The sequence below is a fragment of the Canis lupus genome, chromosome 21 (genome assembly GCF_048164855.1).
Source record: "Canis lupus baileyi chromosome 21, mCanLup2.hap1, whole genome shotgun sequence".
Taxonomy (NCBI): domain Eukaryota; kingdom Metazoa; phylum Chordata; class Mammalia; order Carnivora; family Canidae; genus Canis; species Canis lupus.
In genome coordinates this window covers 49,269,400-49,288,633 of record NC_132858.1, presented here as the reverse complement: position 1 = coordinate 49,288,633, position 19,234 = coordinate 49,269,400, and the positions used below count along the sequence as shown (strand labels likewise).

Here is a 19,234-nt window from a genome sequence, read left to right as displayed (position 1 = left end):
TACAAATTGCAAATGATTAAATGCTTACAGTATCTTCTCTGATCATAAGGCAATTAGGCTAGACACAAATTTTAAAATATAGTTAGCAATACATTTGGAAAATAAAACATTTATAAATAATCTAAAGCTAAGAAGAAATGTAGTAATAAGTTAAAATTAAATTGAAATTAAGGAGAAAAGAATAATGAAAATATTATCAATATTTCACATTGAAACTTGTGGGAAAATTTTTTATCTACATGAACTCATCTGCTTTGTCCCCACCTTATGAACTAGGCTATTTTTATCCTTGTTTTTACAGATGAGGTGGTGGAGGCCTGGAGTTAAAATAGCTTGTGCATATCACACAGCTAGTAAATGACAAAGCCTGGAGTGCACCCTGGGCCACCTGGCTGTGGCTCTCGCATCCTAAGCCTTGAGACACACCCCTGATTCACAAATATATTACTCACCCAGTTACCAGCAAAACTCAGACAAGGAACCCAGACTTACTAATTACCAAGAGCTTTTATATATATTTAGTGAAATAAATGAATTGTCAAAATATCAACAGGTTATATTATTATTATTATTATTATTATTATTATTATTATTAATCATCATTACTATTATTTTGGTAGGGACTAAATGATTCTAAAATGATTATGGAAACACAAAGGACCTAGAACATCCAAAGCTATCTTAAAAAGAACAAAAGTCAAGGACTTACACTACCCAATATCATGAATTACTATAAAGTCAGTCAACAAGAGCGTATGAATTTGGCACAGCTTAAATTAAAAGAACACAAGCCAAGAAACAATTTGTACTAACAGAGTCTGGATTTTCCATATTTTCCAAAATTCCCAGTAAAATTCTCTCTCATGGGCATGCTATTCACGGGGAATTTTGCGCTGCTAATTTAGATACATGGGAATAAGAGAAAGTAGACCCAAGGGGAGGTGAAGTAGGAGTCCCGCGGGGAGGCCTTTCCAGAGAGACAGCCCGAGGACCATGGACAGCGACCGTTCACAGTCTGGGGAGCAACGCGAAGTGGGAGACCCTGGGATCGCTTTAGCAAGGGCTGGGAGCTCTCTCAGAATTCCATGAGGGGTGACAGTGAGATAGTGGGGGCTCTAGAAAAAGAGCTTGCATCATTCAAATGTTTCAAAAAATTAATGAGTTTGGTCTTTATTCATTTCATAATCAGATGCTTAAGAGTCACAGCGAGACCCAAGCAAACTGCATTAATAAAGGGGAACAGATACAATATAAAATGAAGATAAGGAAATGAAGCTCTTCTCTGAGTAGAATCCACCATTCATATCAGGCCAGCTCGCACTCATTTTCAGAAATCTATGTCTTACATAAATATGTCCTTTGGGTAACTTATGCTGAGAATGAAAAGGAAATAGTGTAGAGCCTCAGAACTCCCGACTAGACATTTCTCAAATTGTCCCCCACAGTACAAATAAATTTAACAGAAGTAGAGGAAGCAAGTGTTCCTGAGAAATTGCTTTCCCTCTTCATCCTTCTCTGCCATCAAGGCTGAAGTCCTCGGGGAGACGGCTGCCCTGAAAGCTCCCGTGGCCTGGGGCATGCTCTCTTGGCCACTCTATTCCTGGGAAGCTGGCAAAGTTTGCAGCTCTGCTGTGATATCACACTCAAGACTGGAACAGAAAACCCATGGACACAATTGACATTTACCTCCCTGAGAGGTGATCTGTTCTTTCTTTAGTTGTGAAGTGGCTAAACAAGGGGGTGATGGTGGCTGAACCCTTAGCACAGAGCAGTGATACTCCCTCTCTCCTTTTTTTTTAAACTCTTTTCTAGAAAAAATTTCCAGTAAGTCACAGAGTAGTGGAATGTTCAGTGGCTGATTAAATAAAAAAAGACATTCGAAGTCACTATTATGAAACTAACAATGATATTTGAAATGTAGGAAACAGGCCCACCTGGGTGGCTCAGTTGGTTTAAGCCTCTGACTCTTGATTTCAGCTCAGGTCATCATCTTGGGGTCCTGGGATCCTGGATTCCAGCCCCATGTTAGGCAAGTGCTCAGCAGGGAGTCTACTTGTCCCTCTCCCTCTGCTCTTCCCCCTGTTCTTCTGTCTCTCTCAAATGGATGAATAAAATCTTTAAAAAAATAAAAATAGAAATAAATGAAGTGTAGGAAACAGAACAGAAGGAAAAATGGCATGGGAACCAGATATATCTATGTTGCCAAAACTACAGAATAGGGGAAATCTAAATATAAAACTAAACGGTATTGTGTTTATTAATTTAGAGATAGAAGGAGGTTAAAGATACAGAAATAAGAAGGTTTGCTAAGAGACTATATCTCACGTTGTAGGTGAATTTTCATTTGGATATAAAAATTAATAGTTGTATAAGCAGAAGACCCTGATCCAAATCATTCTTAATATTTCCTTGTTCCAGAATGTCACCCTGTAGCTTTTCTTTTGACAGAAGGAGAGCAAATTTTTCTTCTGGAAATAGCCTGTTATGTCTTTTTTTTTTTTTTTTTTAGAATTCCTCAGTTGAATACCTGAGCTGCAATCTGGGCTTAACTGAATAAGAATCTCAAGGGTGGAGTAGAAGCATCCTTAAATTCTTTATATTCCAGAGGTTATTTACTGGTAGAATTATTCCAGATGTGGCTGTGAACTACCTAATGACTGTATGTAACGTTCAAATTCTAAACATCTGTTTTGTTTTTGGCCAATTCTTTGCCCACCCCCCAACCCCGCCCCAAATTATAAAAGGAATCAGATTCTCTTTCTCAAATTTCATCTGGATGTTTCTCAAAAGCAAAAGAACTCAGAAGCACAGCAGGAACTTGAGCACGGGAAGGTTCAGTGAATGGGTTTTGTGAGCCTAGTTAATGTCAAAGTAAAGTCAAAGTAAGATTTCAGGGGGAGAGTAAAAATATTTCCCGTCACTGTAAAGCACTGTAAGTAGACACTTCCACCCAGATCATTGTAAATTCAGGTTGCATCTTTTGATGATTCTTTTAAAAATAACAAAGCAATAAAGAAATATAAAAAGGGGAAGCCATGTTAGTCATGTATCTTGACTCAGCCTGCTGTACAATAAAAGCTTGAACATTGAAGGAAAGCATGCCGAGCTGGAAACCTATTACTAATTCAGAAGCAAATGCATTAGGAGGGCTTCAGACCAGCAGCCTGGCAGATGCTATTAAAGAACTGCACTTCGAGACAGCCTCTTCATAATTCATGGGACAATCTCACTTTCTTTTGGGGGAGAAGGTTTCCTATCAATAGAAATTTGTCCTTGTGAGTGAATTGTTAGGAATACCAATTATGTGCTTGACTATTTAATTCTACAGCTACTCTTAGAGAAGTCATGAAAGTGTATATGTGGTTGATCAAAATCGGATTTCAGCATCGTTTTACAACATTGTTCTTCAATAGCTCCAGTTTTGTTATATGTGAGTTGATACAAAGTAAAGTTTATTAGGAATTTCATCTTTGATGTTCAAAATAGCTTGGAGGCCAAAAAAAAAAAAAAAAAAAGGAAGAAAAAAGAAATCATTGAAGTAGCAATGCTCCAGCCACTCACCCCCTCCCCTCCTCCTAAAATACTTCTAACTTTGATGAAAGTCAAAAAACATTGTTTTTTACTCAGTGTTCAGTGTTCTTGACTTGCAGTAAAGAAAAATGTCCAGCTGACACTGCAGATGAAGACAAGAGGCTTCACTTAAAAGCAGTTCCTATGTAATTACAGATGTCAAAAATGAAAGGGAGTTGTGGTTTAGATTATGATTTCTTGTCCCTATGAAATTGGGATTTCTTGTTCATAAGCACGTCTTAATGACTCCATTAAAAAAACTTCCCATCTACTACTAAGAGTTACAGTGTTTTAAGCATATATTTGCTGGAATTCAGCCCAGTGGCTGCAGCATTTGAGTACATACTCTAATATAACATTAGTCCAGTTCGCAGCAATATAGGGCAAAAAAGGTAAGAATTTTAAATGGAAAACAATGAAAAGTATAGTTAAAGCCTAAGATTAGAAAAAACTCTAAATATTAGATCTGGTACCAATTATGACATAAAAGGACAAGTTCCTTTCTCAATGTGGGAATACTCTTAGGAAACCAAAAGGAACTTTGAAGATACTTAGGGAAAAGTACTCTATCTTCAAAAAATTTATATTTGGGAATACTTCACTGGAACATGCCCAAATATCCTTGCTTTTTTTCCCCAGAGGTATTTATATTTTGATATTCTGTTTCTGAAATAGACATAATAATCAATGAATGTACCATACAGCCACTGTAATGTTGAACGATCTCTAAGATTTATTTGTAAGCTGAAAATTGAAAAGTAGGCATGAAATAGTCACGGAGACTTTGGGCAATGGCTTTTCCCTGGGAGGTCCGAATGGTATCACCTAGCATAGCAATAGATCTATTGATTTATGATAGAGAAGATCTCCCAAGTGGACTAAAATGATCGATACTTCCCTTCCTACCAATAATGGTAAAGAAATCAAGATTTTGGTGTACTGCAAGATGGCAAGTGTCAACATGTAGGGAGAAACAGTGGTTTTAATCAGAGATCCCTAAAGGCAAACATTGAGTTTGGTGTGCCATTCAAGTTTGGAGGAGGTCGATTGATCTGATGATGGAGCCATAGCAGGAGATTAATCTTTAGGTTGGGATGGTTTGTGAGAGGAGCTGAGATTTAAGACTTAGATTTGGGATATATTCAGTTTGAGTGCCAGAGATAGTCCTCTTCATGGCTTTTAATTCAATATGCATTTGATTTTCAATATAGAGATTTATTTACAAAGCTGAATTGTTTTCTTGATATGCAGAAGGGAGAACCCATAAGGGTTATGTTAATCATTAAGTTTTTCTAGGCCTAAAAAACACAACCAACATTTCACACTGGCTCCCACTGCATGTGCACAATAGTAAATAATTTAACACTGTTCAGCCAGGCAGTGTTTTTTCCCTCTATCATGACCACATCCAGAGATGAGCAGCAATTTCTTACTCTCTGTGTCTTTATCTTCCTCACAGGTCTTGAGAATAGAATTAATTTTTTAACCTGAAACAGTTGAAAGGTCGCTGACTTGATATGGTTTTGCATGTTTGAGTTGTAACAATATTGGTTCCTCCAAAAGGCATTTTCTGTGTTTGACCAAAGATTAGCTCATGCCTCAGCTAACATTACAAGATTCTAATAGAATGTATTTTTAAAATCCGAAGCGCTCCAAGGACCATGATGATTTCAAATCATACAAGTCTTACTTATGGAAATGAAACTCATTCAAGTCTCTAATATGGCATTTACGCTTATATGGCCACAGCAAAGTATGCATAGACAAATTCATGATTTGGGGATGGGGCCCTGTCTTTCGCTCCATTTTACCTAGTATTTCTACTTGCCTCTATCTAACCACTGGAAGAAATTACCTTGAAGAGTGTCTGGTAGCAGGGTCAAGTGACTACAGTGAGGTCGGGTCTCTAAAACTCCTGGCTGGAGGAGGAAAGTGACACTTAAGAGGTAGGGAGAAATCAGAGAATGGAGCAATTGGATAATCCAGAACCCATAAAGGAACTTTGAGGATTGAATGCCTGGAGAAGTAAAGATGGAGAGGGATCAAGGATGAAAGCTGCGTAGAGTTTGGCAGGCAAAAGAACGTGGATGGGAGCTCAGGCATAGGGGCCCTGAGCTATACCCTGGAATGCTACTTTCTGGAAGGCTTCTGTGATTCCTTGAGCTATTGTGTCCAGCTTTAAATCTCCCTATTACTGACTTTTAATGGCACAACTAGTGATGTGCTTTATGATCTGCTGGGCGTATATTCACCCTGCCAAAACCTTAAGGTCTTTCCTTCTGTACCTAAGCAAAGATCACAGGGAGATAAGAAAACTGGCATTTACTCAGCACCTGCTAGGTAGTGTGCACCAGCTTAAGCATATTTATACATTATTTAATTGTACACATTTGACAGATGAAGAAACTGAGCTCATATTGCTGAACTTGCAAACAACATGCAGTTTGCCCCCTTCTCCCCTCCCCCATGCTTTGTCTTTCACAGCACCATTGGACTGCTTTCCAATGGTGTGAAAGACTGAGTTCTGCAGGCAGATCTTCTCTGTTTTTGCTCTGGAAACAGGAAGAAACCCAGGGGCCTCAGCTAACTCCTGATTTCTGTGAAGTGGATGCTCCAGCTTGTGCTTTACTCAGGCTTGATTTCTTCCTTTGCCTGGTCTCAGGGTTTTGATCCCTTTAGTAGGAATGCTAGAGGCAGGGCCAAGGAGAACTCTGGTGTGGATTTCACTCTTCATTGGAAGCTCTGGAGAAATGCTGCCGATAGAAATTATTTGTTTGAGTTAGTTTCATGAAGTAACTTCTGACTTCACAGAAGCTTACAATCTCCTATTTTGAAGGAATCTAAGAAACTACTCGTACTATCCATTTGTCTCATTACAGATCAAAGTGACTTAGGAAGCACACACTGGAGGTTGTGGGAGTTAGAGGCCTGTTGCTATATGTTGTAGAAGATGTCCTGTGATTATTTTTTAAGCATCTGTGTCATTTTAATAAAGGAAGGGGAAAAGGCTAAGTATCTAGAGTGCCTTCCCTTTGGGCAGTGGAGCCTTAGGAGGTAGATATTTAGCAAAAAATCTCCTAAGCTAGAGACTAATTCCCTCCAACTTTGGTTAAATTTCTGACCCTTCTGTCAAAACCTCCAAAGTGCATTGTCATTGGGAACATTCATTCCTTCCTATGAGAGCTGGGGATGCACCCCATATAGTTGTGTTGTGAGCACAAAAGACCTGTGCAAAAGGTGTCCAGCATCATGTAGAACCCTCATGAACTTCTCATTCGAAAAGATACTTTCTCTCTGTGGCCTCTTCTCAGCTTCTGTTATTATTTGACTGCAGGCCCTGTCTCCTTTGCAACCTCTCAGACAAGTGAAAACTGCACCGTTGTCTTTGAATGCCAGGAAACAAAATGAAAAGTAATGAGAAGTCTCTGCCAGAGAGGTTTGTGTTGCTGCTTTCTTCCGTTTATGCATTTATCAGCTTTTATTATCTTGATTTAAAACCTTAGGTCACAATTAGGAGGTAAAACATAAAGGCCTAGATTTCAATGGTGCTAGCCACACCCTCTCTATTTCATTCTTTTCTGTTTTGCCAAAAATGAAATCCCTTTGATTTCATTTCCTCATTCCATATAATGGTGGATAGATCTGCCAGTGCAAAGAAAGTGTCATTGGCTCTCTTGTTTTCAGCTGATACTACACTTTCTGCATTAACTCCGACCTACCAGCCATACGTTTGTGTCATTGCATGCCTGATTTGCACACACTCAATTAGATGTACAATGTGCACCCCATAGTTTATTGAATTGATTATGACAAGAATTATGATAAATTGCATTTAGTAGCTTTCATTTATCATCCAGAAATTTTCATTTTCCAACATCAATCAGGAAGTTAAGAGTAGCTATTAAGCTGACCTAATGTGAGTCTTTATTCTTTTGCATCACTTCACATTCATTATGGCTCACAGTACAGAATGATGACACCCATTCATTCAAACAAGTTTCACTGAGTGTCTCCTGAGTGTCAGATACCACTTGAGGCATGGGGGATGTCAGTGAGATAACAGGCAAAATCCTTATTCTCAAGTGGCTAACAAGCAAGGAGCAAAAAGGATGACAGACCAATAAATAGTCTATTGGTAATATATCCACGGGAATAACACAAGGTGGCGAAAAGGGTTCATGAGGAGAGGGAAGGGAACTGAGGTCAAAGTAGTGAGGGAAGGCCTCCCTAAAAAGGTGACCTAGAGCAAAGACCTGAATGAAGCAGAGCAAGCTACTCAGCTACTGGGCAGACTACCCAACATCAAGGATGCCAGGATGGAGCAGGGGTGGCCTGTGTGAGGAACAGAAAGGACACAAAATCTGCAACACAAGGAGCACTGGGAAAGTGGCTGAGAATAGGTAGCTGATGGACAGATTCACGTAAGGCATTATGGGCCACAAAAAGCTGCTTAAATTTCATTCTGATAAAGTTGGGGTGCCACTGGAGGGTTTTGAGCAAAGAGACATAATCTGACCTTTGCTTTTATAGAGTCACTCCAACTGTGATGAGGAGAATGGAGTGCAGGGGTGAGAGTAGAAGCCAGGAAACCAGGGAGGAGTTACACAATAACCTCACAGAGGGTAATGGGAGCTGGACCAGGATGGGGTGGGGTAGAGGAGGCACAAAAGACTCGGTTCAAGCTGTGCTCCAAAGGTGAAGCCAATAAGGCTGTGCTGAAAATAGGGCAACAGGAGAGCTCCAAGGACTGGAGATGCATAGCTGCATGAATAAAGCTGGTGTTTACTGAAAGAGAGAAACCTGAAGGAAGAGAAGGTCAGCAAGAGGGAGGAAGAAATTGAGGGTTCTCCTTTGGACATATTAACATAGAGAAGGTTGTTGGACATGTGGGTGGAGCTGAAGTTCAGAGCTGAGATTAGGTTGAAATGTGAGCCAAGCCTCTTTTGGCATCTATAGATCTTGCTAACCTTAAGTATGAGTCTATTTATATCTGAAGTTTTGTCTCTTTTTTCTCTCCCCTCATTCCCACATCTTTTTTTATCCCCCTCAGGAATATACCTTCTGAACTCTCCTGCCCCAATCCCACAAACCAGATATTCTTAGAGCACTATGTGGGAACTAGAAAACTCTTTTGGAAAAAAACAAATTTTTCCTCTCTGAAGTGTGTCTTGATCATTCTTCACATGCTTCATATGCAGTATGACTGAAAAACTTTACATTTTGAGTAATGAGAGATTCTAATTGAGAATAATTGCCTATAGAATAAAGGCTGAACTTATCAGGCTGCCATTTAAGTTTCTGGAAAATCTGACTCCATCTCACCTCCTCAAAGCTCCATATGTTCAATGGCAGAGGGCACCTGTACAAATCCAAGAGTTGGTTTGACCTTCTCTCAATGAGAGGAGGCTGTTTCTTCTGGGCACCCAGGGAGGGCAGGTAGGGGCAACATCAAAGGAAGAAACACACAGACAGAAGCTCAGTCCTAGGGGGAAAGGCCCTTGACTTGGAGAACACAGGGGAGCCTAGTCCCGGAAAAGGTGATTTCTTGTGCAAGGAAGAGCAACTTCACCAATGCTCAGGCTTGGGATCCAGCTTCCATATTCTTTGGTGACCCTAAGTATCTTATTCCTGAAAAAAGGAGTAGCTTAAATTGCAGAAATGGGGCTCCCCACCCCACAAATCACTAATTAATACACTGCCATTCTCCTTACACATTAGTCTTGTTTGCTGCATAAAGCTGTGGTTGAGTGTAGTCTCTAGAGCCTGTCTCCTTGATCTTGGAACCTACCCATACTAGGTCTGTGTGGTGTGGAAGAAATGACTTCACTTTTTGTAACTCAGTTTCTGCACCTGTAAAACCTGCTTCAGAAGGTCATGGTGATGATTAAATGTCTTCATATGAATAACGTGCTTAGAACAATGCTGAGCATGGAGCAAATGTGGGCAAGTGAGAGCTGTTGTCATCATCAGCCCACCAGTCCTGAGATCATTATAACAGATCTCTGGGGGAGGGACAAAATGCAATCTAAGGAACTGAGAGGCTGCAGGGGAAACTTAGACTTAGAAATGGACTCGTTTCTCATTTCGGTCACCATGTGGTGTTCTGGGAGGTTCGGCCAGTGAAATGCCACCTCTCTATAACCCTCTCCTAGCATGACTCATCTGTGAAGACCCACTCTTTCCTGAAAAATACTCCTTCATTGGTGTATTAGTTATCAAATTACTAATGACACAAAGTAGTCCAAAACCTGTAGTATAAAACAATAATCATTTAATATCTCATGGGGCTCAGAATCTGGGAACACTTAACTGGGAGGTTCTGGCTCAGGGACTCTCCTGAGGGTGTAGTCAAGATGGTGATCAGTCATCTGAAGGGTTGGCTAGGGGACTCACCTCCAAAATGGTTCTCTCAGGTCGCTGTTGGCGAAAATCCTCAGTTCTCAACCCACAGAGTTCTCCATCGGGTTGCCTGATAACAAAGCAGCTGGCTTCCCCTAGACTGGGTGATTCAGGAGAGCAAGGGTGAAGCCATCATATCTCTTATGATTTGTATCAGACGTCACCTGCTGTCACATCTGTCATGTTCCATTTGTTGGGTATAAGTCTCTAAGTACCATTCATATGCAAGGAGGGAGAAATTAAGCTCTACCTTTTGAGGGGAAATTGACAAAGAATTGTAGACATTGTAAAATGGCTACAAATGATGACTGAGACTCAGAGCCAGTAAATTATAGTATTTTGAACTGTACAAACTCTGCCTCTGTCATCTTTTTTCTTTTTTTTTTTTTTTAAATTTTTTATTTATTTATGATAGTCACAGAGAGAGAGAGAGAGGCAGAGACACAGGCAGAGGGAGAAGCAGGCTCCATGCACCGGGAGCCTGATGTGGGATTCGATCCCGGGTCTCCAGGATCGTGCCCTGGGCCAAAGGCAGGCGCCAAACCGCTGTGCCACCCAGGGATCCCCTGCCTCTGTCATCTTTAAATCTCATTGGTTTATGGAACTTTGGCCCAAGTACCAGAATATACACTAAAAACTTTGAGACCCCCAAAGCAGTGTTTTGTGGTTGGCCCATATCAGGCCCTATTAAGAACCCTAACCGCATAACAGTCCCTGAAAGCACACATGAAAACAACAGTACCTATTGGTAGGGAGAGCAACTGTGTCCCTGTGAATCCCTGGTTACCTGATAACTTGTTTAATCAACAATATGCTTAAGCCCACCTCTTGTACCTCTTAATATTAAAGCTTTTTTTTTTTTTTTTCTTTTTGGCCATGAGATTAAACTCTGTTAAGTTTTGGCATCAATGAGAGTTACCCTCAGGATTCTAAATTCCTTCATATCCACTTGACCCCAAAAGCATGATACGATAAGTAAATTATAAGAAGATGATGGAACACACTTGTCACAGCACCACCCACAGAAGTTGTAGAAGGATCTTTACTAACACAAAAAGAAGTTTATATTATAACATTAGAGGTAAAACAAGCAAGTTATAAATAATATATAAAAAATAAATAAATAAATAAATAAATAATATATAAGCCAGATCCCTTATTAATCTCAAATTTTACTGTGGATTTATATCTGTGTACAGATCTCTATCAATAGATATACACTTTAGAAGCATATACATCAAAATATTAACATTGGTGACCAATGGTTATTTCTGATGGATAGGAGTAGAGGGATTTAAGTTTTTCTTTTTGCTTATTCTTTTCTTTTATAATTTCTCAGTGACACATACATATTATTCATTTTACAAAATAGTTATTTTTTAAGGAAAAAAGTCTGGGGATAACAGAAATAACATACACTGGAAAATATGATTATTTAAGTTATGGTGTTAGGGTCAAATGACAGAGCTAAAACAATTCATAATGAGTTTGGTGTTCTTTATTCAAGGGAAGATAATTCATGTAATGTCTGACAGGAAATGGAGCATTCTCCCCAAAGGATTTAGGGTGAGAATAAGTTGTACACAGTTACAAGAGGTAATGAGGAAACAGTTGGCTAGGAGGTCCTATTTTCTAGGATAGAGTAAGCTAGCTAAAGCTAAGGTGGAGGATTTCACTGGTGTAGGTTAGGTTTCCTTGACAATGAGGCGTTTCCTAGAAGTGCTGCGGCTGACTTCGGTTTAGATTTGTAATCTGAACCAGCCGACTAGGATGGCCTCTATTTTGTTGGTACTGATATACAAATTAATATTATCATTAGAAACTTTAAAATCACTTAAATACTGGATTCAAAACCTTGTTTGGACCCTGACGTGAGCTGAAAAACCAATGTGATATTGCAATTTATAACAATAATTATATATTTGGTTTTCCACCCCATTTCTGGCCAGAGCTCCTAAAACCATTGGAATTTCCTAAGTGATAGAGCACTACAAATGTCTTTTGTTATGTTAATGAGATAGCTTTTGGGAAGCCCCTATAAAACCCAAGGATGGGATGGTTGCCAGTGAAGCCAACCATATGATTAGAGGATTGAAACTCTTGGTCCCAACTCCAAACTCTGAGGAAGGAAAGGGGGTTGCAGATTGAGTTCAATAACCAATGGCCAATGACTTAATCAATCATGCTTATGTGGTGAAGCCTCCATAAAAACCCATAAGGACAGGGTTCAGAGAGCTTCCAGGTTGGTGAACACCTAGAAATTTGGGGAGAATGGAGTACTCAGAGAGAGAATGGAAGCTTTTGTGACTTGTGTTCATCTCTTCCATCTGGCTGTTCCCAAGTTGTATCCTTTTTATAATAAACCATAATCTAGGGAGAAAACTGGCTTACTGAGTTCTGTGAACTGCTCTAGCAAATTAATTAAGGGGAGTCATTGGAACCTGCAATCTAAAGCCAGTTGGTCAGAAGTACAGGTAACAACCTGGACTTGTAATTGACTTCTGAAGTGGAGGCCAGTCTTGTGGGACTGAGCCTTTAGTGTGGAATCTGATACTATTATCTCTGGGTGGATAGTGTCAGAATTGAGTTGAACTGTAGACACCCAGCTGGTGTTCCAGAATTGCTTGGTGGTGTGGGAAAATCCCCATCAGAATTGATGTCAGAATTGTTTAATAGTAAAATGACATTTTTGAGGCAATCTGGGAAATTTGATTATGGACTGGATATTAGATTGGGTTTGGCAAACTATGGCCAGATGCTTATTTTCATAAATAAAGTTTAGTAGAACACAGCCACGTGCCTTCATGTACGTATCGTGTAAGGCTACTTCCTTTCCATAGCAGTAGAGGTTGAGTAATTATGATAAAGGACATAGTGCTCACAAAGTCAAAGAGGTTACCTTCTGGTCCTTTGCAGAAAAAAAAAAAAATTTGCTTGTCCATTGATGCTATTTGAAAAACATCCATAACTTTTGGAGATGCAAACTGAGTAATCCCTATATATCCTTTACTATGCATGTCTGCAATTTGCTTTAAAATACTTAAGCAAAGAAAGAAAAAGGGCAAAACAGGTTTGGTGAAACAAATCTTAATGATTGTTGAAGCTAAGTGAAGACGATATGGGGAATCATTGCATTATTCTCTCTACATTGGTTTGAGTTTTTTTGTACAAAAGGTACAGAACTGTTGAGTCAGTTAACATGTCTGAAAGACTGTTTGCCAAAATGACTGCCATGACTTTCCCCCTTGTCCCTCAGCTGGAGGATAGATAAACAACTCAGTGTATCCGTGCAATGGGATCATAATCAGCCAAGGAAGGGAAGAACTAGCGATGCACTCAATAGCATGGATGAAACTTCAGTGCATATTGTGAAGTGAGAGAAGCCTAGATTCAAAAAACTACATATTGTATGATTCCATTTATATGGCTTTCTGGAAAAGGCAAACTAGAGGCATAGAGAAATGATCAGTGGCTGTCAGGGCTTAAGTGTTGGGGGAGGGGTTGACTGCAAAGGGAACATTTTTGAGGGTGTATGGAGACTTTGCAGTGTCCTCACTATGGTGTGGCATGATTTTACACCTACTCTCGGGTGGCTCTAGTTATTGTCAGTCCAATCATCAGTGATCTGGTTAGTTGCACATTAGAAAGAACATCAAGTTTCTCAGAGCCTGACACTGTAACCCTCACTCTCTAATGAGGTGCTGTCCTGAGAAGTTTCTAGCCCTCTACTATATTCCTTTTGTTGTGGACTCCCTTCCTCATGAAAACTGTCCATACAAGACTTTCCTCTGATTGCCCCCTCTCATCCGAATGCTTACTTCCCTTTGCATTTGCCTGATAACCTTTGTACTGGGAATAGAGAGCTTTGTATGCAGAACCTTAGGTTGTCTCTGGACCTTAGGTGTCTCTGGACCAAGCCACTGAGGGATTTGGGTCTGGTTCTCAAGGAAAAGGTGATTGAAATAAGCTGAACAAGTCAAGTAAAGGAGCTGTACCGGAAGGTGATGCCAGAAAACTAAAGATCTGTCCTGCTTTATAATCTAAACAGCAAGAAGTATATTTACCCTGGGAGGCAAACTTTGGAGTGCAAGAGAAACCACTTCTACAGAAGGATTTCTGACGTGTGAACAAGAAGGATGATGTGGATGGTGACTGAAGTGAGGCCTCCAGGGGCCCTTCTGGGTACAGCAGCCATGACAAATAGAACCACTGGGGTGTCTGTGGAACACAGAGCGGGTCACAAGAGCACAAAAGGGTGAGTCTGTTGTCATAGCAGAATGTAAGCTGCTCTAAGGATCTTGCTGTAAGGAAAAATGAAATAGCTGAGAGGCATTCAGGAAAAAATGATGGAAATTGCTTCTTAATTGTATCCTGCGCTACAGAACTAGGAAATGTGGTCTCATGACCAGCATTTTCAGAGATGTGTATGATGTGATAGACACTCCTCAGCACCATCCCACACAGTTTCACAGTGATCCTCCAAGATTAGGATCATTCTTGCCCTTGCTCTCTAAGCGGGGGAGGTGAGGCTCCTTACTACCATAGACAACCTCAAATGCCAGCTCCACAGGGATAAACCCTTAACACCTTTTCTGAGAGAAGATGTGTGCTCCACCTGCACCTGCTCAGAATCCCACCTGCCTTTGGCCCTCAGTGGCCCACAATGCAAACCTCTCTTATCTAACTTTTCATTCGTTATGCTGTCTTCTTCCATAATTCTTCCTAATTATGACCTTCATTTGACCCATCATTTTCTGAATCCTTCATTTCATTCCAATAAATTTTCCTTTGTCTTCATCTTCTTCAAAGAATATTCTCTCCATGTCCATGCCTGGGCACATCCTCCCATCTCTACATTGTTACTTCCTCTTCCTCCATAGGCTTAACTTCCTCCACCTTTGAGGTCTTGTCATATAACCCTATCTCTGTGCTGCAGATTCCTTGCCACTCTCTCTCATTTACTGAGAACTTAGGCCCCTGAATCTTCCAGCCCAAGGCCTATTATCATTAATTAGCATATCATATATCATTAGCATTCATTTGTTCTCTGAACTCTGTGTTGTCTCCACTACCATTCCTCAGTAGCCACCATTCCTGTGACCATACCATACATTGGGGATGAGAACCATGTGGCACTATTGCCAAAATTCCTACAGCTTGAGACCTTTAAAATGTCATATCATTCTGTCCCCTGAGTGAGGTAGGGCCCTAGAACTCTTCCCAACATAAGTGCAACTGCGGGGTATCTTATCTATATTCCTATACTAGATGATTACCCAGAACTGCACAATGCCTGAGATCTTAAATTCCAGGAAACAGTTCTGGCTCTTGTTACCACGTAGTCTTCCAATTCATTAAGAACATCATTACTTCATCTACCACTTTCTTGGCCACTTGCCACCTAGTAGCCTTGTTCTTCTGCTGCAACTATCCCAATATGCCAAACCCAGCATCAAGCAAACAGTCCTTCATCTCTGTTCCTACCTGTCTTTGCTCAGCAAATCACAGCTGGGAGTGATTTCACAATCATATTAAAACGAAAGCATATCCTCCATAAAGGAGCAAGGGGTTCTTTAGTGCCATTTGGAAATCTTACGTGCCACCTTTTCTGCCTGGCATATTCTAAATGCCCTTCTAGTAGTTGGAAAATTTAAAAATCTGGATCCTCCCTTTCTTGGCCTTCTTTACAACTAAAGCACAGACCTATGGTCTAGATGCCCTCATCCATGTGAGATCTTAATTTGAAAGTCAACAGTGTAAGTAGGCTCCTGTGAAGTATCAATTTGACTCTTGAGGACAGCAGGATAAACATCCAGATATTGAAGTTGGCAGTGGCTACAGACAGGGGAGAGAAGTTCCTTCTACTGTGGGCCAAGGTAGACACATCAGGGGAATGGGAAAACATGTCCCATATTGCAGTGCAGTAAGTTCTTTAATTGTCCATAATTTGCTTTTACAACCTCCATTCTTATGTACTTGGCTCATAGTAGGTGCTTTTTTAAAAAAAATTATTTATTTATTCATGAGAGAGAGAGAGAGAGAGAGAGAGAGAGAGAGGCAGAGAGACATAGAGGGGGAAGCAGGCTCCATGCAGGGAGCCTGATGTGGGACTCGATCCCGGGACTCCAGGATCATGCCCTGAGCCAAAAGCAGATGCTCAACTGCTGAGCCACACAAGCATCCCATCATAGTAGGTGCTTAATAAACTTTTAGTATTGATGATTTGCCCAAGGTCATCCAAGGTAGAGGAACCAATGTCGGATTCATTCTTTCAATTCTCAAGCCACTAATCTTTCCCAGACATAAATAGCAGAGCTGTTTTCTGTATCCAACTCCCACCATTAGGCTTGGGATAAATAATGATGGGTGCTCACAATGAAGTACTCACATTCTCTGGCCTTTCTGCTTCTGGCTCTGCAGCAGACATTAGGTAGGATAGTTGCAGAGGGCATAGTGCATTCTATATTTGCTAAGGGGGATGATTCACTGTACCTTCAAAAGCAATAGCTAAACCTGTGTCTTGTTAAACACTACCTCGAGGAAAAGTGTGACTAGCACTGTGGGAAGTTTGGTGGGAAATGACCAGTGGTTTGGAGGCCTCCCCAGTGACAGAGAAATTTGCAGGGAAAACATTTAGGATGAAAGGAAAATAGTTTTCTTCCATTTTTTTTTTTTTTTAAGATTTTATGTATGTATGTATGTATGTATTTATTTATTTATTTATTTGAGAGTGAGGGATAGCACAAGCAGGGGGAGTGGCAGAGGGAGAAGCAGGCTCTCTGCTGAGCAGGGAGCCCAATGTGGGGTTTGGTTTCAGGACCCTGGGGTCATGACCTGAGCCACCCAGGTGCCATGTCTTCCATCTTTAAATGGAAAAAACATAACAGCTTGAAATGAGGCATCTACTCTAGTCATTTCAAAAGTATTTTTACAGTAGTGTTCCTCTAGATTCTCTGCATATATTGCCCTGTGAAACATGTGGCAGAGACAGTGCTGCTGGTCGGCCCATCCATTTCCTTTTTCTCCTGGTACAAAACTACTGTACTTCCTAGGCATTGTTTTTCTTTTCCATGGGAGGCCTACATGCTGCTGCTGGTACCACTACCCTATCTCCGGTGATCTCTGAGAAGCTCTAGGGCATTTGTGAGCACTCAACACCAACACGGATGGGTGGTGGAAAATAGCTTTTGCCATCATTGCAGTTGAAGGTATGGGGCCAGATATGCTCCTGTGGTGTTGAGGAAAGAAGATATCAACCTCACCAACACTTCAGGAGAGCTCAGTGAAGATGGAGTGGAACATAAGATCACCATTCTGCAGGTTCCATACCAGTACAAGATCCAAGACTGGTTCTTAGATAGTAGGTGATGGATAGAAAGTACAGTCAGGTCAGGCCAATGGTCTGCACAAGCTCTTTGAAGACCTGGGTTGACTGAAGATTTGGGCCAATGAGGGCTATACCACTGCCCATATTGTATCCTCATATTGCAGTAAGTTTGTTAATTGTCCATATTTTACCTTTACAACCACAGACTTTGTGTCAAAGGCCAGCACACAAAGATCACAGACCGCTGTGGCTGCACCATAGGTATGCCCAAGAAGAAATAAAACTGGATCTCTCTACATTGAGGTAGGACTTTTCTGTTAATATAGTGTTTATACACCTACAAAAGAAATGGGATCCTGTGACTTCTAGCCAGTGGAATGCAGATGAAAATGATGTAACCATCTTCTCTGCCTCCAAAAACTTATGAGATCCTCCCATTACCTTCTGTTCCATGGCTGGAAGTGAAGATTTTGGAATCTGGAGCCACACAAGGGCCAGAATGGCTCACCACTTGGAGAAGAGGCTCCTGAGGAATCACTCTGGATACCTGACTGACTGAACTCTTTGTTAGGCTGTGATGTGCATGAGATATAACCCTTTCATTTGTGAAAATGAATCATATCTTAATATGATGGACACATTATGGATTGTATCGGTGACTGGGATTAATCATCCTAACATAGATCATGACCAAGATTCTTATCTACTGCTTAAAAAGACAGTGGATGGTACCTTTTAAAATAAAGCTTACATAAGGACAATTCAGTTTGGGAAATATTTATTAAGCGTTTACACGGTAAGTTCCTTTTTTCATTGGGAAACTCCTATCTGCCTTCTGCATGAAATATTCTTCTCCTGGCCCACCTCTCACTCACCTTTCAAATATCAGCTTACCTCCTATGCCCATAGGGAAGTTTTTTCCAAAAGCAGGCTCCCTCACAATTTTCTCTCATCATACCCTGTTGGTTTCCTTACACAGCACTAATTAAATTTTCTTTCCTTTTTAAAAGATTTATTTATTTATTTTAGAGAGATAGAGGACACAAGCAGGGGAGGGACTGTGGGAGGAGAGAATCTCAAGCAGACTCTGCACTGAGTGTGGAGCCTGACATGGGGTTTGATCTCACAACCCTGTAATCATGACTTCAATTGAAATCAACAGTTGGCCATTTAACTGACTGAGCCACCTAGGCAACCCTACAATTTATAATAATCTGTTTTTCTCTCTGTGTGTTTATTCTTCATGAGACAGTAAGCTCTGTGAGACTAGGGCTCATCACTGTAGAGTCCCTACTAACAGAATGCAACACATGGTGGGAGATAGTTGTATGAATGAATAAATGAGTGAATGAATACATACATACATGCCTTGGTCATTAGGTCTGCAGAAAGAAAAGATGAATACAGTGAATAATTAATAATGAGGCTTGGTCTGGTATATAGATAAGATAAAATGCAACATGGCACTTTTCAAAAATAACAGAATAAGAAGCCAACCTGAAGAAGTTCCCAATGGCCAACACTGGAAAAATTTGAGCAAACAAATAAATAATACAGTACTGAATTGTAACCCAAAGTATAAAATCAATATACATGAGTCCATACTGACCCAAATAAATGCTTGAATAAGTAAATAATGGGAAGAAGAGACAAATCTCATATACAGAAGAATTCCAAATAGCTCACGTAGGTACTTCCCCTCAAGGAGACAGTATGTAATCGCCACCACTTGAGTGTGGGTGTGCTTAGGAATTGCTACCAAATAGCAGAGTATGGAAAGAGAGGAGAATGTAGCATGACAGTGGAGGAACTTGGCAAAAGTTATTTCAGCAAGGTAGGTGATCGAGGGTAACACTATTGTGATAAAAACATGTACCGTTTATGTGATAAAGGCACTTGATCTCATCAGTCTTCCTCAAAAGACCCGTAATCCCAGTC

At 40.5% G+C, this 19,234-nt stretch overlaps 1 long non-coding RNA gene across 9 annotated transcripts in view; it reads right to left on the bottom strand.

Moving 5' to 3' along the window:
• The window catches only part of LOC140613170 (uncharacterized), a 90,830-nt gene extending 76,636 nt beyond the window's left edge, over positions 1–14,194 (bottom strand). For 7 of the 9 annotated variants that reach the window (XR_012014334.1, XR_012014332.1, XR_012014335.1 and 4 more), the window contains exons 1-4: positions 14,034–14,193; positions 9,964–10,069; positions 6,058–6,323; positions 1,935–2,115 (exon numbers count right to left, since the gene is read on the bottom strand). This is a non-coding gene — a long non-coding RNA (uncharacterized lncRNA). Of the gene's footprint in view, positions 1–1,156; positions 1,374–1,934; positions 2,116–6,057; positions 6,324–9,963; positions 10,070–14,033 lie in introns of those variants that run through there. The other 2 variants (XR_012014336.1, XR_012014333.1) reach the window with 2 other exon arrangements.
• Positions 14,195–19,234: the final 5,040 nt, after the last annotated feature.